Consider the following 25,108-nt stretch of genomic DNA (forward strand, 5'->3'; position numbering starts at 1 on the left):
GGAGTGTAATGGTATAAAAACGCAGTGGGACTCAGGGGCTAGTTACCTAAGAAGTTGGGATTTTTCCTAAGAGTCTTGTTGTTGATGTGGAAGGTCTATATGGTGTGGTTCTGCCAGTTCCACTTCCTTAAGGTGACTTAGGAGGTCGAATCATATCATAGTAACTTCTCGTCACATTTTACCCTGGTTGGTCGATTACTTGGGTAGATGTGGGAGGAGGGTGTTACATTTTTGTTCACACGTGTGAAGATGTTAGGGAAACTTTGTGAAGTTGCAGGTCTGAATCGCAAGTTCAAATTTATGTGTTTGACCAGCATTGACTTTTGTTGACTTTGACTTGGTTGGAGGAGATTTGAATGAGGGTTGAATTGGTTCTTTGTGGAGGTCTTGGTCTTGGTCTCAGGTCTTGGATATCTCACCTTGATCTGATTCTGTAAGAAGAGAATTTGTTTGGGTTTTCCCCCTTGTGGGGTTTTTCCTCGGCTTGGAGTCTACATCTTTGTGTTCTTTGTCTTTTGTGATATTCATGCACTTCATATTTTGGTAATTTCTTAATGAAAAAGGCATAATAAAAGTAATAAAAGCCAACAAAAAATCACAAGTAATTATCAAGTAAGGGGAATCAACTGTAATCTATTAGCATATTGATTTCTCAACATGGTTTTAGAGCTAAGGTGAAGGAAGGGCAACTTAAGGATCACATGTTGTTGGAACTCTTATTTCAAGACATTATTGAAGCAATTATGTTCTCTCTCCCTCTCCAATAGCAAGATACATGAAGGAAGGTATCAAGACTCTTAGGAGTCTCCTTGAATCTATAGAATGTTGCATAATCAAGTTCATCTCCAAGCTATCTAAAAAATTCATGGATGGAAGTATTTGCTTCACTCTTATAGGTTCATTTGAAGATGATAATACATGGGTAATTGACAATGGAGCTTCAAGGCACATGACAGGGGAACGTGGTCAACTCAAAACTCTATCAAAAGGAAACTCTTCTCACTCAGTGGAACTTGGAGACAAGAATAGCTACTTAGTCAAAGGGATTGGATCTACCTCCTTGGAGCTGGAATTCAATGTGAATATTCATCTCAACAATATCCTCTATATTCCAGGTTTGAAAAATAAATTTCTTTCTATTTCTTTCTTATAAGATAAAGGTGAGAGAGTGGCATTTGTTGATGGAAAATTTAGTTTTTGGGCTAAGGGATACACTATTGAAAATGCAAGGACTATTGGGATTCATGAGGGGGGGGGAGGGGGTTGTATAGACTTCTAACTCCTCCTCCTCAAGCTCTGGTACATTTAGACATCATCTTGTGAATTATTGCATATAAGGTATGATCACCTCCATTACAAGATATTGCCATCATTGAATCAAATAGTTACTAGTATAGCTCAATTAAAAGAAGAGCGTAAAAGAATTTGTAAGGGATGTTCCCTTGGTAAAAATGTGAAGAAACCATTTGCTAGTAGTGACACAAGATCCAAGGAAATTTTTGACCTCATACACTTCGATGTTTATGGAACCATGGCAGAGAAGTCACTTGGTGGTCATCAATACTATGTAACATTCATTTATGATCACTCCAGAAAGACTTGGATATACCTCCTAAAGTCTAAGGATTAAGTATTTGAGAAGTTTCAAGAGTTCAAGATAGAAATAGAAAAGATGATAGGAAAGAAGATCAAAACCCTAAAGATAAGATAATGGTGGAGAATATACTTCTAGAGAACTTGTGGCATTTTGCAAAGAAGAAGGGATTAAGAGGGAGTTAATAGTTCGCTACAAACCTCAACATAATGGTGTGGCTGAAAGGAAGAGCCGATCCATTGAAGAATGTGTAATATCCATGCTACACAACCAAGACCTTCCCAAGTTCTTATGGGGATAAGCTTCTATAACAACAATCTATATACAAAATTGAAGCCCTCACAAAATTCTTGATGACATGATCTCGAAGGAAGCATTCACAAGAGAGAAGCCAAATGTTGATCATCTGCGATTTTTTGGATGTTATGTATACATTCACATTCCAAAGGAAAAAAGGCAGAAGTTTGAATTAATAGGTATGAAAGGCATCTTTGTTGGATATAACACCTCATCAAAAGAATATATAGTCTAGATCAAGGAAGAACATTGTATTTAACTAAGTAGATATGTCAATTTTTATGAAAGAATTGCATACAAGAAGTTTGAGGATATTCCCATTGATTTTTATGAAGAAGAAGTACCTATCTTTACAAATGAATAATTTTCAAGGAAAGACAATCCTCCATAACCTACAACTAATCATGAAGAAACTGAAGGAGCAAGTGAACCTGTGCATCTAGCCATCATTGTAGAAACTAGAAAAAGGCCAGCTTAGTTAAGGTCAACTCTACAAGAAGACAAAGGACATGTAGCAGAAAAAGGAACATATAGAGAAAGGAGGAAGCCTAAGAGATATTCAAATTATGCAACTTACATGACTAAAATTATTGAAGCAGAACCTACCACTTATGAAAAGTGACGGGCCTCCAAATTAGATACAAATTAAGGCCCATTTGACCATCCTTCAACACATTAAACCTCTCTTTTTGCATTAGATGACATCTTTTTAACTTTAATATGTTCATTAGGAAGGTTTAGAGACAGTTTCATATTATGTGCCTAATATTATTTATTTTTGAAGAATATTGTGAGAATATTGGGTACATTATGAAGATTTGGAGGCTAAGGTAATATAGGGACTTGATCTCTACTACAATATGGACCAAGATTGGATAATAAATTAACAGAATATGATGAAATTATTGAATGAATTATGGAGCTCTAGTGATTGAGAAAATCTAGGAATGTGCTCCCTGCCATTTAATGAAGATTCCTATTGTTGAGAACCATATCCACTTTTTGAGGGATTTTGGAGGGTAAAGTTGCCTCCTTTCAAGGAGAATGCTTCCCCATCAATTTGTATAATTACCAATTCGAATTCACCTCTAGGGGCATGAATTTCTTAGTCTTCCTATGGAGAAAACTTGTTATTTAACAGCTCTACTTCCATTTCTAGTATGGATGTACTTGGATTGAGTCTAATAATAAAGTTTAGTGTGATTTTAAGGTTCTAAAGCTTGGTTTGCTTCATAGGACTCTGAGTATACTTAGGCTTGGACATCCCAAGAGCCTCAGAGCCCTGTTGTACAATTTATTTATCTTTTTTGCACTTCTTATTCACTTGTATCTCTTATTCTTGTTTTTCCTATTTATGCATTTAGTATTCTTGCTTCATTTGTTGTAAGTTTGATTGGTTAAATAATTGAAGTAAGTTGTTTTGTAGGTCATTTATATAGGTACAAACATGATGCATCCTTAGAACAAGTTTGAAAATGCATATTCATCATTGAGTTACTTAGATTGTTTTACTAGTTCACAATTTTGGAATTTCTAGAAGAATCCTATAGCAAAATAGTAGTAACTTTCTATTAATTTTTAGCATGTGTTAATGAGCTTCTTTTGAGTTGATCCAAATTTTATTGAATCCTAAAAACATCCAAATTAATAAAAATTACCCTACAAAATTTTCACCTAATTAGCCTAGGCATTTGGACACTTAGATCAACTTACTAGTTCATTGCTCTAAAATTTTTGGTTTTTAGTAGTAATTTTATGTTATTTTTTAGAACATGTTAACAAGGGTATTTTTGAGAAATTCCAATTGGATTAGGGTCCTAAAAAATAATAATTAATAAAAAAATTTACCCCATCCAATTTTCATTTGATTTTCATTGTCATTTGGTGAGATAACTCAGAGAAAAAACTTGCTAGCAATCTTGTAGCAATTTGTTTTCAAGCTCGTATTCACTCAAAATTCATGGTAGAAGTATATTTATAGCCTATGAATGATCTAAGGCCACTTTAGTTGAGTTGAGTTTGGGTTAGTGTTATAGACATTTTTGTGCCTTACAGCTCTAAGCATGAAATGTCCATAAACCAAGGGCTCCTAAGTCCCTAAAAGTGTTGTTCTAACTCCTAAAGGAACAAGGTCAACAAATTACAGCTTCTCCCAGAAGTTCTCCACCAGAAACTGCTCAGAACTAGTCAAAGCAGGATCATTTCAGCTGCTCCACTGGCTAGCTGCGTTGCATAGCACCCAAATACACTAGCTAGGTGCGTTGCAATGCACCTAAATGCACTACCAGGGTGCGTTGAGTAGGAAATGACAAGTGGCAGAGTCATTCCACGAGGTGGAGAGAGAATGGAAGCTTCCAGAATCTTCTCCAATGACACTTGCCTCACTGAATTCGACCAGGGATGAGTAAGAGGCTCTCAGTCTCCAAGTGGAAGCAAGAACTGACAGAGAGAAGCCACTAATCAATTCATGAGCTGACTCATCCTCTTTGCGTACATCTATATACGGATCCCTCATCCAAGAGATCCAGAGGCTGGAATATTGTACATTGCAGAGAATTGCTATTGGTTTTGAGATAGATATCAGAGTATTGGGTGATTTATGCTTTGTTGGAGGTGAAGAGGGGCTTCTCTGTTGGGAGGTTGATGCTGGATCAGGAATCATCGGTTGTAACTCCTCCTGGATTTTCTTGTTATATCAATAAAACTATTTGAGTTTCTCCTACATGCTTGTGTATCATTGATGTTTGTTACATTTGTATGTTTAGCTTAAATCTGATCCTAAGCTTTTTATGAGTATGAACCCATGTATTTGTATAGTTTCCATCTTCTGTGATCTTGCAGGTACTTGGTGAAGCAGGGCAAGTAAAGGAGCAGGTAGCTGGAAGCTGTCAAAGAGGAGAGAGATTGGATCAAAGGACTAGCACAAGACACAGGTTGGTCCATCCTATTTCTCTTTATTTATAGTTCATAAAGGAGAATACAAAAGTAGTTTTCTCTGTTTGTTTCTAAGGTCACTGTCACACCTTAGTGGGATAGGGTCGTTCTGAATAGACACTTTTCCCGTTAACAAAATGGCGACTCCGCTGGGGACGATCGTCTAGTTAGTTGGTTTGTGTTTCTCTTGTTGTTTGTTTCATAAACTTAGAAGTAGCGAATCAAACTGCATTTGCCATTAACAAATGCAAAGTAAACATCTGCTGCTTCAATCCATTCATTGGATCTGTTTATGATTTGAACAGCTGATTCATAAATGATCTGATTGCCCTTTGTGATAGCTCTTAAACCTTCTTTAAATCTACCCTCTGATTGTGCATTACTGATTGCTTTTACTCGGCCAAAAACCATAGATTAAACTGCAAACTGTGACCCAGAACCCGGATAGAATTCTCGTTTCTGCCCCAGCGCAGGTACTGTGAAGAGTTCCTGCATTTCAACGCAGTTCCCGAGAGGGAAACCTGCATTGCAATCCAGTTTCTCTGTGTAACAGGTGCGTTGATCAGCCTAGCCTTGTGCAACTGAGGTTCTTTGCTTCATTTTTTCCAGTTTTGTCTCTGATTTTTGCAGCCTGTGATCAGTGTATGTGTTTGTTTAAAACCCCTTTTCTTTGCTGTAATTCCGCCTCAGTTGTATAAAAGAAACTGTAGATTTTTTTTGTGTGTTTGTTACGTCATTTACAGTTTTCCATTGCAAAAGTATAACAATCATACTATCGTCCTTTGATTTAGATCTGTCGCAAGTGTCGATTTTGATCATAGGAGAAAGTTTATTTACTGTTGATAGTCGATTATGCTTTTACTTTTGCCTTTGGCTTGAATTTGTCACTTTCTAGTGTCGAAACGAGTGTTTACTTCAAAATCATAAAGTGTCGTAATCATCTCTACCTTTTGATTTCGAAAAGAAGCTTGTTTGTGTTTGTCACTTGAAAGCAAATTTAGATTTGTACAACAACTTTCTTTTTAGGCATCAATATTAAGAAAGTGAAAAACAAAACACATGCATGTGCATTTGCATATTGGCAGTCTATTTGGCTTGATTTAGGAAAAGTGCATTTACAGTGTGCTCTTTGCTCTTTGCGAAAAGATTGTGTCTTTCTTTTCCCTTAGTAGCTAGGATTTTCATTGCTGAAAAGAGATAAAAGCTTGTTTATCATCTTTAGATTGCATTTTAGGAATTACATATACATCTTGTGGTGATCCCAAAAGGAAAACTTCATAAGAAAGATCAACCTAAAATAAATTCAATGAACTTAACAACGCTTTGTAACTTAACGCACAACATTTAGAGGTCTAGGCTAGAGACGTATTCCGGCGTCGTAAAGCCTGGTAACTGTTGTCCTCACTGATGGTTGGGTGATTCCTCCACTTTGAGATGATAAGTGCCAGTACGGATTTGTGCTCCCATGTACCGTCGAGTATATATTGGGAGACCCCTATAGGTTTAAAACCTTTATCCATAGGAAGCCGTGTCAGCCGCCCTACTGATCGCAATGCACCGAACACAACATTCGGAAAGATTGAATGTCGTACCCTAAAAAGTATTCTGCAGTTTTGCGATTGGTTTGGTACTCCCTCTACCTAGACCTCCAGAGCAGTCCCTTTCGTTCCTTTTCAGACTCCTTAACGGAAAAGGTCCATCTGAGCACTTGTCACTTCAGGCTCATTAAAAATCGAAGGAGACTAGAGTCATCTTTTGTTTTTTCTCGACTCTTTAAAACTGAAAAAACAAGTTGTGTCAATGCGTGTTAAAATTTATTTTAAACGGAATATTCATACCCTTTTCCTACGTTGATCTTTGGGTTGAGAAAATGGAGCCTACCAACCAAGGAATTCCCCTTGGTGGAAATCCTAGTCCCTTCTCCTCTTGGGGAGATGTTGGTGCGCCCCATATGGCCACATTGTCGCTTCCAGGACTGACAATTGGCTTGCCAGTATGGCTCTTCTCAACCAATGTTGTTCAGAACACCACTATTCCTGAACAATCGAATCAGCAATTAGACGAGTCCAGATTTACCCACCAACCTTCTATTTCCTCTAATTCTTCCTCTCCTCCTTCCTCTTCACTTGATGGAACTGGTAAAGCTAAAAGCCAAGTTCCTAAGGAGAAGAAGGGAAAGAAGAAGAAAGAGAAAAATAAGAAGGAGCCAAAGGAGGATGGGGGAAAACGAGTGTCGTCTAACGAAAATCCACACACAGCACCGACCAGGCCTAAATCGCCATGTGTCATTTGCAAAGGAGAGGACTTTCACAGAGATTTTCCTTGCATCCCCCGGATACTAAGGGACTGGTCTCCTCGTTTGCACAATCCGGTGTCATCAACCTCTGGAGATCATGTTGAAAGCACTCCGTCAACTAGTGAAAGTGAAGCCCCAGGAAAAAAAGGGAAAGCTAGATTTCCTTGTAAACTGTGCAAAGGCGACCATGCCCTCCACCGTTGTCCCTTCTTAGACGAAGCTAAAAGAGTTTTGGATGATCGTCCGGTTTCACTGTTACGACTTCCTCCTGGATATAAAAAACTCTTGCCGAGTCTGTCACTAGTTGAGAACCCAACTGGCCCACTCAGGTGGTCGGCTGAAGCGCCTGTCATTGAAGATAAACCAACTGAATCCATACCAGATGAAAGTCAAAAGGTCGAGGCGGCAGTTGACCCAGTCTTGCCTTCATAGGTTTTATCTTCGGATGATACAGTCACCGAAGAGAACAAGGATGACACCATCCAAATTCTCTTCATCAACACAGACTCCGACAAACATGAGGGCAATCCACCCGTTCCTTTACTGCAGGAAGGAAGTTCGTCAGAGCCATACCTGGCCGTCTACTCGGTCCCACCTCCAAGCAACCTAGTTGTCTCCTTCGACTGGAATCAACTAGGCAGACCCCGACTACCAGCGAGTGTACCATTCCGAATTATCGTTCAAATATATAGAATGGTCATGGCTGGTACCATCATAGATGAGGGGGCTTCTGTGAGTATCCTTTCCTCTATTTCTTGGAAAGCGCTTGGTTCGCCATCGCTTTTGCCTGAGATGAGAAATCTGACAGGCTTTGATAAAGGAACCAGTCGACCTTTAGGGATCCTTCACAATGTGCCCATAACATTGAGAGGGAAGACAGTTCACATGAATGTCATGGTAGTTCAAGGACCCTTGGATTATAACCTACTCCTTGGACGAGACTATATTTATTGCATGGGAGCCATCGTCTCCTCACTCTTTAGAGTAAAGTGTTTTCCGCACGAAGGAAGAGTGGTCAAGCTCGTGGACCAGCTTTCATTTCCCGGATCACACATAGCAAATAGTCATATACCGTCCCTAAATGGTCTCTTCACACAAGAAATGTATCGATCCCCAGTCCGTCCTCTCGATGAGCGCGAGTAATTCAGAGGGATATGACTGAAACCTAGGGGGCATGCGTCCTGGTCTGCTTCGGCAGGAAAACTTCGGGTATAGGGTAGGTTTCCGCGGGAGAATATGACTAGTCTGTACCCCGTCCGTCGGTGGAAGAGGGGTTATTCTAGAATAAGATTCTCTTGTCAAAGTTATGTGAGATGGCGGATGTCGTCACTCACCTTTGTTTATCTCGGTAGACATCGCCGAAGAAGTGTTTTATTTGTTGTGTGAATAGAACAATATTTGGGTAACCTGTAAGAGGTAGGCCTCTCCTGATAGAACAAATGTTTTGTCTGCAAATTGAGGGGTAACCTTGAAACCATATTCTATACCTGGGGGCATGCAAACCTTTTGGCGTGCAAGAAAAGAGCGATTATTTATCTGTTTTTTGGATTAGTCGTTTCCTAACTTGCATAAGGAAAGGATGTGGGGCAAAAATCTAAAAGTTGCCGTTTTTACATGAGACATTCTTATCATCTGACTGGATTAATCGAGAAGTTTTAGCACATAGTTCAAGCTCGTTAAAAAATAAACATAAGACCGAGCAAATGTTTCCACCCGCGTTTAAGCTCGTTAAAAAATGAACTATCCCCCCCAGTAAATAACCACCATGAATGAAGCATTTCAGCCATTAAAGCCTTGGTCGTGTTTGCACCATCACCTCCACTTTTCATTGGCCGATCATTCACCTCCATTTGATTGTTTACCCATTTTGAGGAACAACTGCGAAGAGTGATTTCACTAGCCATCCTTGTGACACTGCAGTGATTGGAAAATTCCAAACCTTACCTGGAATCAACTGCTACCCATTTTATCACTCGTTCCTCGAAAGACGAGTCTTCTTTAAGCTCTTTTCAACTGACTCGTAAAATATGAAAATATTGCCGAGTTTTGGCCTTCCAGCTCGTTAAAGCGACCAGAAGTGCTATCCATCCTCTAGATTTTAATCTTTTTGGACCTGAGGGATTATTGCACAAAAAGATCGAGCGCTTGTTTTGTTCGGCTCGTTAAAACGATCGAAAATCCATCCCTTCTGTATTGTTTTATACTTTTTCGGACTTAAGGGATTAGATGACGAAAAAGGAATTTCGAAGTTACCTTTACGTACCTTTTCAGACTCTCTAAAAATGAAAAGGACCGAGTTATCTTTGTTGTTACACTCGTTAAAAAGATTAATAGCGACAAACTTGTCTTTAGACGAGAACGAGTTTCACTATCGCTAGGCTCGTTAAAACATAGCGATGGGTTTGCCCGAAGGGAAAATTATAGAACAAGCATATGTTATCCTCCTCAAGCTTGACAAAAATAAAGAGGTACTGGTCAGCAATGACTGGGGAAAAATTGGGAAGAAAACTCAAAGAAACTTTATTGGTAGCAAGTCGCTCTTGAACATGACACTTCCACTCCGTGCCTGAGTCAGGTTGGGTTGTTTCATTCACCGGTCACATCGCCATGGTCTCGCCATACCATCCACATTTGGGGTAAATGCTACCAATCCATCACATAAGTGTCACCGACATGTTCAAGAGAAGTCATCCAGAGAAGTCACCTGTGTCCCATCCACTACCATACATCATACTTCATTCTTTCATGACCGCCTCCCTGAACCATATATCATCAGATCGTTTTCACCTCCATCAAAATCATTTGCTCCGTTCCATGTCATTGATGTGGGATTCATTAAGGCCCTCCTTTGACGGATCACTTCTTGTCGACATCAGCTCATTATCCAAGAAGTTGATCTAGGAACACCCCATTCAGTACTTTGAAGCTTGCATGCCCCAATGGCAAGTTTCTCACTTCCGGCGACAGGTATACATCAATGACCTTTGACCGAAAGATTTTGCGTGGTGTTCGACGCCAAGTCCTTTATTCACACCACGTGAATTGTACTGCAGTACCTTGAGGGTCATTATCATTATCGGTGATTCCTCTCGCGCTTGTTAACAGTTTACATCATTGACTGGTAATCAAGCGATGTCTTTCCATGTTCGACTTCAAAACATTTCTCACATGGATCGACTTGTACTTCGAGTGAAGATCGGACGAGATTGAAGACCCCGGATCTAGTTTCATCCATCCGGGCTGCGATATATATTCAGGAAAATAAAGACATTGAAATGTACGACATTGCAGCACAGATAATCATCCTACCAAAAGGATGATGGCTCTATCAGAATCATCAGTCTACCATCAGACGATTGTCTGTCCTATGTACATGAAAATGAATTTATAAAAGTTGAGCATGGGAATTCCCGCCTCAGCTAGATCATGAAAACTGTATGAAGATAATGTATTGTATTGTATCTTATTACAGGTCTCCTCCCAGCATTGAAAGAACTTCGGATCCTCCTAATAAAGCATTTCACCCGATAAACGACCTCATACTTTAGGGGGCAACTGTTATAGACATTTTTGTGCCTTACAGCTCTAAGCATGAAATGTCCATAAACCAAGGGCTCCTAAGTCCCTAAAAGTGTTGTTCTAACTCCTAAAGGAACAAGGTCAACAAATTACAGCTTCTCCCAGAAGTTATCCACCAGAAATTGCTCAGAACTAGTCAAATCAGGATCATTTCAGCTGCTCCACTGGCTAGCTGCGTTGCATAGCACCCAAATACACTATCTAGGTGCCTTGCAACGCACCTAAATGCACTACCAAGGTGCGTTGAGTGGGAAATGACAAGTGGAAGAGTCATTCCACGAGGTGGAGAGACAATGGAAGCTTCCAGAATCTTCTCCAATGACACTTGCCTCACTGAATTCGACCAGGGATGAGTAAGAGGCTCCCAGTCTCCAAGTGGAAGAAAGAACTGACAGAGAGAAGCCACTAATCAATTCATGAGCTAACTCATCCTCTTTGCATACATCTATATATGGATCCCTCATCCAAGAGATCCAGAGGCTGGAATATTGTACATTGCAGAGAATTGTTGTTGGTTTTGAGATAGATATCAGAGTATTGGGTGATTTATGCTTTGTTGGAGGTGAAGAGGGGCTTCTCTGCTGGGAGGTTGATGCTGGATCAAGAATCATCGGTTGTAAATCCTCCTGGATCTTCTTGTTATATCAATAAAACTATTTGAGTTTCTCCTACATGCTTGTGTATCATTGATGTTTGTTACACTTGTATGTTTAGCTTAAATCTGATCCTAAGCTTTTTATGAGTATGAACCCATGTCTTTGTATAGTTTCCATCTTCTGTGATCTTGCAGGTACTTGGTGAAGCAAGGCAAGTAAAGGAGCAGGTAGCTGGAAGCTGTCAAAGAGGAGAGAGATTGGATCAAAGGACTAGCGCAAGACACAGGTTGGTCCATCCTATTTAACTTTGTTTATAGTTCATAAAGGAGAATACAAAAGTAGTTTTCTCTGTTTGTTTCTAAGGTCGCTGTCACACCTTAGTGGGATAGGGTTGTTCTGAATAGACACTTTTCCCGTTAACAGTTAGGTTTCCATTTAGCTCTTACATTGCTTTCTTCTTGAATGTCGATTTCTGTAATTAGTCTAGATTTCATTTTCGCAATTACTTTATGCAAAGTGCGATTTCCTTCTTGCAAGAGTAATCCAAGACTTTTCTTTCCTATAAAATGGAATAGATTTCCTTTAATGTCATTTCGTTTCAAGCAAGATAGATTATATTTACTTGTTATTAGTCTTTACATTTTTGCAAATAGAATAAATTTCCTTTCTGCCATTTACTTTCCAGCAAAAGTAGAATAGATTTGCTTATGATTATTTACTTTTTTCAACTTAGCATTGGAGGCTTACCTAAATATTTTATCATTTGAAGTTGTTTCATTTCCTTCTTTCACTTGCATCAAATGGATTCATACTAGGAAGAGGAAGGTGTCTACTGCACATACAGTTTTGACCCCTCTTAAATTTGTACTAACCCTAGGTTGATAATTTAAGTTGGTAACCTTAAGAGTTGCAACATTATTGTTGCAATACTAGGGCTCATCACATTTTAGCGCTATTTTTGGGGAGGGTGTCAAAGCAAGCACTCTCTAATTTTTGGAATGATTCCTTATTTATTTTTTGCATTCATATTTTCTACAAAAACAAAAAAATGCATTGGGCATTTCTCATTCAAGTTTTTTTTTATAAAAACAAAAATATTTATTAAATATGATAAACCCCCCCATTTGATCATGTGGTGCATTAAGAATCACACTTCCTTCCACTATTGTAGGTAGAAGAAGAAGAGGTGGCCAAGAAGTTAGAAGGAGACATGGATCAGTTATATTTTGTCAACTCATATCAACATGATATGAACTATCCCTCCTTTTTCAATACAAGCTATAATGCACAATTTCAACCTTGGTATCCTCCTATCACTTCACCCTGGTCTCCATGGTCTTATCCTTCCCAATGGGGTGATCCATATTCATTGTATTATCCTCCCCAATATGTCATTCTTCCTTTTCGTTTGTATCAACACCAACCTTCTCAATGGGGTGATCCACATTTCCCTAAACATCCTCAATATTCTCCATATCAAACTAAATGTTATCCATCTATTGACAGTGTTGGACCCTCCAACATGTCAAGGGGATCTCCCAGGTAAGAAGTCCCAATTAGACTGTAGACCATTTAGTGTAGGAGTCCCAACAGTGGGTCGTAAGCTAATGCCTTGACTGCGATGTCGGACAGAGGCAAGTAAGATAACTCTGTCAGTAGAAAGGGTGTGACTGATGCAGTGAGTCAATGAATGAGTATGAGAGGTTCCAACACTTCAAAGGGGGAGGAAAGTGAAGGTGAGTGCTAGGTTGAAAGGTATTAGTCCCAACTCGGATAGGAACACACAACACAAAGGACATGCACAACTTCCGGTAGAGTAGTTGACACAGATGCAGTAGTCCCAACATGCAAGGTAAGATAACACGAACAACACTCACAGATCAGTCTGAGACGAGTGTGACGATTGATATAACAAGGTTTAGAGAAAGGTATGTCTGGTGTTTGGTAGAGTAGTCGACACAGACAGTGACAACATTAACAACATATGTAACACATTAACAACAAGATTCATATAATTGCATGTGAATCAGTTCATACACAAGTACATAAGTTAAACAACATATATCATTAAGGCAATTGGAGCAATCCAACTACAATAACAACATATGCATGAAAATGTGTTGGATTTTATTATATAAAGAAGTGTAAGTCACAATCATACAATACACCATGTAAACCTGCTAGCCCTATCAGTAGAATGTTACAGCCACATCCGCCTGCTCCTCCAAAGAGATGTACTAGCTCCGTGCAGTGGAGAAGCTAAGGTGAGTTAAAATATTGTCCAAGTCTTCTTCAAGATAGTCTTAGTAGAAGCTTGGCTGATCAAAAGCCCATACAATGAGTAATGAGGGACTATTTATAGCAAAGGGTGGGGTGACCCTTGACATTCCCCTTTGTGTCATTTCAACTACCCTCGTGAATCTTCACCTACTCTATGACTGTTACATCCAACTATTGACACTTGACACGACTCAACATTACAATGCACATGTACTCATGTGAGACAACATGACTTGAGCAAGCCTTGCAAGACATCACTGACACTCAGTCCACTGTGATGAGACCAACTCTTTGACATGCTTGTGATGGTGATGGTGGTGATCTAATGCCAAGCTTGGTCATCTGTGATGATGTGCACGCACCTCATGGTGACATCTTGTTGAAGTGAACTCTTGTCTCTGTTGCGACCGATGCATTGGTTCGACCCCTTCATCCAGCTCGTTTACTAACACGCGCAAGTTCTTCTTGGGTATGGTTGAACCAGCAACATACTGATGCATATTGTCCATGCTGATCTCCAAGTATGTGTTGGTGGTCATGCACATCAACTTGCCGAAGTACATGTTCAGCCCCAGTTGGACTTACTTCTTGTCTTCACCTTGGTGATTGTGTTGAATGGGTTGGATTGCATGCATGCACTCAATGGCATGCATGTTGTTGGATCCTTTGCATGCGATCAACAAAACTACTCACCATGTTTGCTCTGTGCAGCTACTGGGATGGATCCCTAACTTGTACTAGCTCAGTTTCATCCATGAGTGCATGTTGCACCCACCGTTGTTCTTGTTCTTACGTCGACTAATGTAGCTTCATGTTATTCCAGAGTTGCTGCTTCAGCACATGCAACTCCTTCTTTATTCCATCTTTTGCCTTCACGCAATATTCATGTCGCGCCGTCACTTCATAGCCTGTGTCTCCAAAGTTGCTTTCATTATCATTAGATCTGCTTGATCTTGCAACTTTGCTCTGCCTCTATGTTGTTAACAACCTTACTCTTGCATTCGCTGCATTCGCTTCTTTCGGTACACTGCCTTCAGCTGTTGTTCATGATGCTACTCGTTGTGATGTTGTTGCTTGATGTCCTTGTCCATGAACAACTTGATGTCTTCGTGAGTAGGTAAGCCCATGGACACCTCATCGACTGCATCCCCAAGCATGCTCTAAACGGTGTCTTTGTCTCTACTCTCTTGGAAACCATTGTACCTGTACTGCCGAGAGGAAGATGAACACCTGTGATACTTGGAGACATGGCAACACTCATAGAAAGTAATCTGTTAGTCAAAAACCAAAATGAACATGAGAACTGACTTGCAACATACCTAGGTGAATGATCATGAAGGTTGTGCAATTTCGGCTGGGAGGTCGGAAGACTGACTGCCAAGATTGCATAAGGCACAATTCGGGCTATTGGGAGACTAACTGACTGTTGGAACTGCAAAATACACAATCCAGTTGGGTAGTTGGCTGCTGGGATTGTAGAATGCGTAATTCTAGCCGGGAAAGACTACTAGCCCAGGGACATATTTGCTCAAATTTTTGGGCCAAGTAGCCATTGACCTCTAGAAATGTGAAATTCATTCTAGGAGGCTAGTGCTGGGCCAGAATGCACAAATATAGAGGGCAAGGTGAGCCTTCCTGATCCAGATTGTGCAATGCAGCCTTAGTGAAGGCAGAGACCAGGCCAAGGTTGGCCTGACTCGCCGATGGGTATCTGAAAGAAAGTAAGTTGATGAAATGCATGAAGACACTAAGTGATAGAAGAAGTGAGAAATAGTGCATGCAAAACATGAATGGAAGATTGAGCAAACAGATCAACATGCATGTGGGTGAGGCCATTCGCCAATTGGGCGAACGTCCGTGCAAAACAGTTTCATACATGGGACAACGGTGAGATAAAAAGGAAAAATTGAAACAGATATAGGACAAGCTAGAATACATGTAAACGATAGGCATTCAAAGAAATCAGGCAAACAACACTCACACAAGCGAAAACACAAAAAGTGATAGAAATGCTGAAATAGACAAGTTGAGGCCACTTATCCATGAATAGATGAACTAGATGTGTCGAAGAGTCCTAGATGTGCTATGGGATGTTAGAGCTCCAAGATCAATGTGAATGAATGAGCTCTGATGCATCGAATAGATAATTTTGGCCTCAGGATGCATGCCACAAATCTAGGAAAATGTGACACTTGGAGGGAAATTCTAAACCAACTTTGCGTGTAACCCCCAACTGCTAAAAATAGCTCCCTAAATCATGGGATGTATTTTGCATGTTTTCCTTTGCTATTCCGAGAAGATCAAGTCATGTGTGCATTCAAGTCAAGTTTCCTCAGTCTCGGGTGGAACTAGTCAACCAGAATGTCCATGCATGTCAGTGCTCAACTACTTGGGGAAAATATGCATTCCTGAATGTCATCTGGGCTGACTGCCTAAGGGGATTGCATAATTTCTGGGCCCAACAGCTGACTGTTGCCCAGATTTGCACAAATACTAGGCTGAACTACCTGTTGGTGAGAAAAATTGTGCAATTCTTGTTGGGAGGGTTGGCTGGCAATCCTGGAGCCCAGCAGGCTGTTAGAGGGAATTGTGAAATTCTTGGAGGGAAAGGTCTGTTTCCATCGATAAATGCATATATTTCACTAGGAAGTTGCTCAACTTGCAGTTGGACCATGTCCGGGTGAGCAACATGTGAAGGGAAAAGATCAAACTATGATCGACAAGCTGCCTTTGAGCAAGAAAGGCACTGAAGCTTGAGGATAGGACAAAGCAAGGAAAGTTGCTCTGTAAGTTTGTGTAGGGAGGCTCCAAAACAGGCTAAGGAAAAATTTTGGAGGGTGGTTGTAGCCGCTATAACACTTGGCGACACACTGGTAGAACTCCATCTCTCTGTATAGACCTTGTTCGCGAAAAGCAAATATAACACCTTCGGAAGTATTGTTCAATTCTTAGCTCATCTTGGTTTCACACTAACTTGATTGTAAGATGTAGCATCTGCCAAGCCCTTGGTTGATTGACACACATTCCAAACCAAGGAAACATAGTTGTTTCGATTGGGGTTGAGGGGTATATAGGTGCATAAGCAATATAGTCGTCAGAGTCTAGGTTTCATCTTTGGTGTTGCTCCACTGCCACTAGGCCTGGACAGTACCCCAGTGGAGTCACATAGGAACAAAAGCATGGCTCCACTACCAGCGAGCCTAGTCAGTACCCTGGTGGAGTTACTTGCATCACCACACTGCATAAGAAGCCTTTCTCTTCTTTTTCCTTATTCTTTTTTCAATTTTTTTTTGACTTTTCATTTTTTTCTCATTTTCATTTTCACTATGCATAGCACTTATTCATTCCAAAGGTAGAAGAGGGATCCTCACTTATTGAGAGAAGAGGGGTTGTTCCAGCAAAGAAGTAGTTTATTGTATCTATGACGTGTCTGTTAAGGTTTTCCCCCTCACCTTACTCTACTTGACTGAGCTGACAAGGGTTAACCCAAAAAACAATCGACAAGAGAAGGTGACACTAGTTAGCGCGCAAGCGTTGTGCTTACAGATAACTAAGTAGCGATAGCTGTACAAATTGATCTGGATTTAAATAAGAACACAACAAATTACAGAGATAACCATAAATATAGAGATGCAACGGAAATAATACTTCATTTCATTACTATAAAACACTGAAATATGCTTACAAACAGAAATGGAAATAAACTAGCTAGGGCGATGGTAGCTTATCTCTAAGAAGAGATGTGGTGGCTACATGCCTCTGAACTATGTTACAATGAGGCTCGAAGGCCTATTTATTGTTGAGAAACAATGGAAAACCCTAAACATCCAAAAACCCAACCCTAGAAGATGAAACGCCAAACTGTGGGCCCCATTTACGTAAATTGCTACATCAACATCTCGGGGTCGTAACTTTGACATACAATCTCCGTTTGATGCGCACAATAGCTCGTTAGAAAGATATATCTGAGGAATATAACTTTGGGAAGAGAAACATGGGTCCATGGAAGTTCAAGACCCAAAAAAACTGCTAAAAAGAGTAAATTGTGCTACAATTAAGGAAATTGAAAAATTGAAAGAGACAGTTGTGGGGGTGTAAGTGGGATAGGTGGGTGGCCACCAACATCCACCTAGATCACAAACCCTCTTGTACTTTACCTAGCTTGTTTCATGAGTCACACATGGTTTCATGCAAAACTAACCTACGAATGAAACAAGCGAACTAACAAACATCAAATCAAAGCAAAAGCAAAAGTGAAGGTGAAAGAAAATCAAGTAAGCAAACAATCAAGCAAACAAACAAGCAAACAAAGCATATAAGCAAACAAGCATGCAAGCAAAAAACTGAAAGCAAACACTACTCCTACTCCTACAATAACAGTGCATGGGCCCGATCATGTGAAGTGATACTTCCAATGCAGCCACCAACACATTGGTAGACCTGTGTGGGTGAAAGCTTGGTCCATGAGTAACCCAATTGTGCAGACCAACATACAAGAAATGTGCATGATGGATAGTCCATGGACTTATCATGGTGTTGTGTGGCACTATGTGCAATGTTGAAACAAAAGTACACTCTTGACTGAGACATGAAAGCAAACGAAAGAAACAAAGATAACTTGCGTCGCGAACAAGTGCTTGCAATGTAAGACTCCTCCAATGCATGAGCAATGGGATCATGCAATTCGAGTGGAGGAAGTGTGATCTATGTGTGATATGGATCTTCAATGCATACAGGTGAGTGACGAGGAGCCTTGGGTGATTGAACAATTTCATGATCGGAAGTGAGACTAACCCCAAGTGAGTGAGGGCCTGACATTACCATCAGCTCGGGTTGAAATGCCTCAATAGTCTTGGGTGTCTCAACTTCATCATCAGGTAGATCATCATAAATTGGTGGCTTTGAAAGATCAACTGTGATAGATTTCATGATCGTCATAAAAAATGGAAGCAAATGAATCACAACTGCCACGATCAGAAAAATCAATGAATTCTTCGGCATCCTCATGATCAGATGAATAAAAAAGAGCAGTAGATGAAAAGGGAACGAACTCATCCTCTGTATTTTTGAAAAAGATAGATGAAGGATCAAGTGGATCTTCAATGAATAACTTATCCTCTCCATTGTCAAATGATGGACTAGCATCCAGTGAGTCCTGTGAGTGATCGAAAATGGGTGCATCTGTAGATGAAGACACACATACAAAATCATGGATGACAGGTTCACCATAGAAGCTAGGAAGGAATGGAGGGGGCTCGAACAGAAGGGAGTCATTCTTCGCAGAGTGTTGATGTTCAAGCTCCCACTCATACTCTTCATGAATGATAGTGCATGTTGGTTGTGCAACACTAACTCCATCAGTGGGTTGTTCCTCATTCACAACAAGTGAAGAGTCTAGAATGGATAAACACAAGACAGCATCATCCGAAGGAACACCTGAATATGAAGACAAAGGTCGAAGAAAAGAATGCATATGGGAACTCGAAGGACTCACAACCAACTCTGCACAAAAATTGAGTGAAGTGATGTTGGGAGGGTGTGAAGAGTGAAGAGATGTGCAAACATGATCCTCAACATCACTGGCAATGGTGGAATTGTTGAATGAAAGGGAGGCAGATAGTCTGTTGAGACAGTGCCTGCTCCCACATGGGATTGTGCAGTTCCATCAACAAAGAAGGTTGAGCGAGGTTTGACATCAATCTTTCTCTTGGGATGGGCAGATTTCTTAAGGCAGTACTTGAACAGGTCCCAGAAATTAGTGAACTTTATTTGGCTCTTCAGAGCTTGAAACTGTAAGTCATGGAAGTGCTGCCAAAAATCAACGACAGATTCATGTGGGGCCTTCTGTTGCTATAACAGTTTTTGGTCAAGATGTTTTGGATCAAAATGATGGAATGTGTCTTCAATAAGATCACAAAAGTGCTCACATGAGTGCACGGTATGAGCTGGTAGGCTGAGCACCCAACAAAATGGGGATTCACGAAGTGTGAATGCAAGCAACGGACTGACCTATTCATCAATAAACTCATATACCTCATAAATCATGGAAAGGAAGTTATGTAAGTGCTTAGGCCATGCCACTTTGCCTTCACCATCATACGTGTGAGTGGACAAGAGATTGAAAAGCTTCCTTGAGATGGAGATATCTTCACGATTTGAAAAACACCTCGGGGGAAGAAGAATGCAAGATTCCATGAATGATATACAAAGGTTCAAAACTGGATGAGAGGACACTACTTGTCATCAGGCCCTCCTTCTAGCGTCAGGAATGTTGACGGTGTTGGACCCGCAAACATGTCAAGGGGATCTCCCTGGTAAGAAGTCCTAATTAGACCTAAGACCGTTTGATGTAGGAGTCCCAATAGTGGGTCATAGGGTAATGCCTTGACCACGATGTCGCATAGAGGCAAGTAAGATAACTCTATCAGTAGCAAGGGTGTGACTGATGCAGTGAGTCAAGGAATGAGTATGAGAGGTTCCAACACTTCAAAGGGGGAGGAAGGTGAAGGTGAGTTCCGGGTTGAAAGGGATCAGTCCCAACTTGGCTAGGAACATACAACACAAAGGACACACAGCTTCCAGCAGAGCAGTCGACATAGATTCGACAGTCCTAACATGTAAGGTAAGATAACATGAACAACACTCACAGATTAGTCTGAGACGAGTGTGATGGTTGATATAACAAGGTTCATAGAAAGGTATGTCTATTGTCCAGCAGAGTAGTCAACACGGACGGTGACAACATTAACAACATATGCAACACATTAACAACAATATTCATATAATTGCATGTGAATCAATTCATACACAAGTACGTAAGTTAAACAACATATATCATTAAGGAAACCGTAGGAGTCCAACTACAATAACAACATATGCACGAAAATGTGATGGCTTTTATTATATAAAGAAGTGTAAGTCATAATCATACAATACACCATGTAAACCTACTAACCCTAAGAGTAGAACATCACAATGACATCCACCTGTTCCTCCAAAGAGATGTACTAGCTCCATGCAGTGGAGAAGCCAAGGCGCATTACAATATTGTCCAAGCCTTCTTCAAGATAGTCTAAGTAGAATCTTGGCTGACCAAAAGCCCATACAATGATTTATGAGGGACTATTTATAGCAAAGGGTGGGGTGACCCTTGACATTCCCCTTTGTGTCAGTTCAACTACCCTCATGACTCTTCACCTACTCTATGATTGTTACATCCAACTATTGACACTTGACATGACTCAACATTACAATGCACATGTACTCATGTGAGACAACATGGCTTGAGCAAGCCTTGCAAGACATCACTAACACTCGGTCCACTGTGATGAGACCAACTCTTTGACATGCTTGTGATGGTGATGATGGTGAGATGATGCCAAGCTTGGTGTCCATAGTGTCCATGTTGATCTCCAAGTGTGTGTTGGTGGTCATGCGCATCAACTTGCTAAAGTACATGTTCAGCCCCAGTTGGACTTGCTTCTTGTCTTTGCCTTGGTGAGTGTGTTGAATGGGTTGGATTGCATGCGTGCACTCAATGACATGCATGCTGTTGGATCCTTTGCATGTGATCAACAACATTGCTCACCATGTTTGCTCTGTGTCATTTGCTGGGATGGATCCTTAACTTGTACTGGCATAGTTTCATCTGTGAGTGCATGTTGCACCCACTTCTATTCCTGTTCCTGCAACAACTGATGTAGCTTCATGTTCTTCATAAGTTGCTGCTTCAGCACATGCAACTCCTTCTTTATTCCATCTTCTACCTTCACACGATCTTCATTTTGCGCCATCACTTCATAACCTAAGTCTCCAAAGTTTCTTTCATTATTAGTGGATCTGCTTGTTCTTGCAACTTTGCTCTACCTCTATGTTGTTAACAACCTTCCTATTGCATTTGCTTCATTCGCTTCATTCAGTATGCTGCCTTCAATGTCTGTTCATGATGCTTCTCGCTGTGATGTTGTTGCTTGATGTCCTTGTCCACGAACAACTTGATGTCTTCGTGAGTAGGTAAGCCCATGGACGCCTGATCGATTGCATCCCCAAACGTGCTCTGAAAAATGTCTTCGCCTCTACTCTCATGCAAAAAATTGTACCTGTACTGCTGCGAGGCAAATGAACACTTGTGATACCCGGAGACATGACAACAATCATAGCAAGCACTCTATCAGTCGAAAACCAAAATGAACATGAGAACTGACTTGTAACATACCTGGGTGAATGATCATGAAGTTGCCCAAATTCGGCTGGGAGATCGAGAGACTGATTGCCAAGACTACATAAGGCATAGTCTGAGCTGCTGGGATATTAATTAACTACTAGAACTACAAAATGAACAATCCAATTGGGCAGTGGGCTACTGGGATTGCAGAATGCACGATTCCAGCTGGGAAAGACAGCTAGCCCAGGGACAAATTTGAGCATATTTTTGGGCCAAGCAACCACTGACCTCCAGAAATGCATAATTCAGTCCAGGGGTCTAGTGCTGGGCCAGAATGCACAAATATGGAGGGGAAGGTCAGCCTTCCTTATCTAGATTATGCAATGCCACCTTAGTGAAGGCAGAGACTGGGCCAAGATTGGCCTGACTCACTGATGGGAAACTGAAAGCAAGTAAGTCGATGAAATGCATGGCGACACTAAGTGATATAGAAGTGACAAATAGTGCATGCAAAACATGAATGGAAGATTGAGCAAACAGATCAACATGCATATGGGTGAGGACGTTTGAAGGTTGGGCGAACATCTATGCAAAACAGTTTCATGCATGCGACAACGATGAGATAACAAAAAAAATTGAAACAGAGCTAGGACAAGCTATAATAAATGTAAATGACAGCAGGTGTTCAAAGAAATCAAGAAAACAAAACTCACACAAGCGAATACACAAAAGGAGACAGAAATGATGAAAAATACAAGTTGAGGAAAATTACCCGTGAATAGCTGAAGCAGATGTGTTGAAGAGTCCTGGATGTGCTGTGGGATGTCAGAGCTCCAATATCGATGTGAATGAATGAGATATGATGCATTGAATAGATAATTTTGGTCTCAGGATGCGCATGCCACAAATCTAGGGAAAAGTGACACTTGGAGGGAAACTTCTAAAACAAATTTGCATGTAACCCCTGACTGTTAAAAATAGCTCCCTGAATCATGGGATTCCTTTTGCATGTTGTCCTTTTCTATTCCAGGAAGAGCAAGTCATGCATGCATGCAAGTCAAGTTTTTGCGGTCCTGGGTGGAACTAGTCAACGAAACTGTCCATCCATGCTAGTGCTCAAATACTTGGGGAAAATGTGCATTCTTGATTGTAAGCTAGGTTGGCTTCCCAAGGGGATTGCACAATTTCTGGGCCCAATAGTTGAATGTTTCCCGGATTTGCACAAATCCTAGGCTGAATTTCTTATTGATGGAAAAATTTACGCAATTCATGCTGGGAGGGTTGGCTGGTAGGATTGCGCAATCTTGGAGCCCAGCAGGCTGTTAGATGCAATTGCGCAATTCCTAGAGGGAAAGGCTAGTTCCCCTCCAGAAATGCACAAATTTTACTTGGAAGCTACTCAGCTTGCAGCTGGACCAAGTTAGGGTGAGCAGCTTGTGAAGGGAAAAGATCAAACTGTGATCGACAGGTTGCCTTTGAGAAAGAAAGACACTGAAGCTTTAGGACTTAATGAAGCAAGGCAATATTCTGTGTAAGGTTGGTAGGGAGGCTCAAAAATAGGCTAAGGAAAAAATTTGGAGAGTGGTTGTAGATGCTACAACACCATCCCATCCACCTCCACCACAACCACATTCTCAACTGCAACCATTTCAAAGACCCACTCCCACTCAACTACTTGCACAACCATTTACAAACCCAAGAAATAAAGTAACTCAACCCACGTACAATGCTAAGATACAAAATCTCCAAACAAATCCTCTTGATCCAAATTATATTCATCTTGGATCGAAAATAGTATTGCAAAGAAGAATTTCTCTCGTTCCTATTGAAGACAACATCCAAAAGAAGAATATCTGGAGGAGACTAGAGAATTGTGGACTACATTTGATGGAGAGTAGCCATTAGAGTCTGAGATTGAAGAATGTCTGCAATGCTTATTATAAAATCCTTTATGTGTTCAAGGGGCTAATCGATAAATAGTAGAATATTTGAATGGCACGGAAAAATAAGACATGGAGAATGATCTAAATGAGCAAGTGAACCAAGGGAATCAAAACTATCTTGAACTTTGGTTCATTGCAATCACTAAGCAGGAGCACCACTCTCTTCAAAAGTGTTTGGCATTATCAAAGTCAAAGGAGTTGGTCTCTCATATTTAGGTACATGTCAAAGAAGATGCTTCGACCCTACACATGATTCTATCTATCATATTGTTATGCACATGGCTCCAATGGAAGTATTTCTATACTTGGAAGAGATTTTATTTTCTTTAAAGTAGAGTAGGATAGAGGAATAAAAAAGGAGGAGAAAAAGTAAAATCTCAAGTCAAAAACCTCTTTTGAGGCACCTAAGATTGGCTCACTAATTGGAAACATCAATGAGGCGGTCAATGGGTTAGAAAAAAAATCCTAGGTGAAAACATCTTCTGAGGCGCCTAGGTAGACCTATTGGTTGAAAACCTCATTGAGGCAACTAGTAGGCCTAGGAAAAAAGGAAAAAATAAAAAAATGAAAAGAAAAACATGATTCTTTGCCTCAGGTATCTCTCTCTGGTGAATGCAGGTGCTCTCCAACCTTTGCAAGCAACAAGAACAAGTTAGCACCAAAAGAAAAAGTTGATAAAAAATCTAGTCAAAGAAAGTCAAACTTTGGATTTCACCTCCTTTTCCCAGATGCTCCAATGGGACCAATGCCATGTAAATCCATCACCCTCATCCATTTCCAACATTCACCCATCATTCCCACAACTTTCCCATTCATTTTCCTCATTGTCCTATAACTACTACAAGAAAGTTTTGTTTTGCTATAGGATTGCCAAAATACACAAGGTATAAATTGTTTTGACCATATCTAAAAAAATATGCATATTTTTGTTGAGATATTTCATAGGGAGATGCATAAGGATGATGGTAACATGATCAAGAAATTTCAGCAAATTCTAGTACATAAATTTCGATAAATTGGCCTCCATCACCTATAGCCATTTTCCATTTTTCTCTAGATTAGTGCATCCTTTGGCCAAGATTTTTTTATGGGTATATGCATAAGGATGATGGAAACATTCTCGTTCTTTTTTGGGTGAATCAATCGTGCATTTGAGAGATATGGGTTAAACAAGGCTGCTACATGATTGACACAAGGTGCTATAGGATTGTGATCGACATTGAGAGAAGGGTCAGATCTTATGCTTTCCTTGGGGGAATAAAAATAGGAGTCCACCGCACCACCATCATCCATTCTCCACACAATTTATCCACTTCTCGATCCAAAAATTCATCTTTTTCCATGAAAAAAACCCATTTTCACCCCTTCTACAATTTTCACCACCACCAAGGTTTCTAATCCCTATCCATGAGCTCACCATGAACT

The sequence above is a fragment of the Pinus tabuliformis genome, chromosome 1_2 (genome assembly GCF_031772625.1).
Source record: "Pinus tabuliformis cultivar Carrire ecotype Pingquan chromosome 1_2, CPIR1, whole genome shotgun sequence".
Taxonomy (NCBI): domain Eukaryota; kingdom Viridiplantae; phylum Streptophyta; class Pinopsida; order Pinales; family Pinaceae; genus Pinus; species Pinus tabuliformis.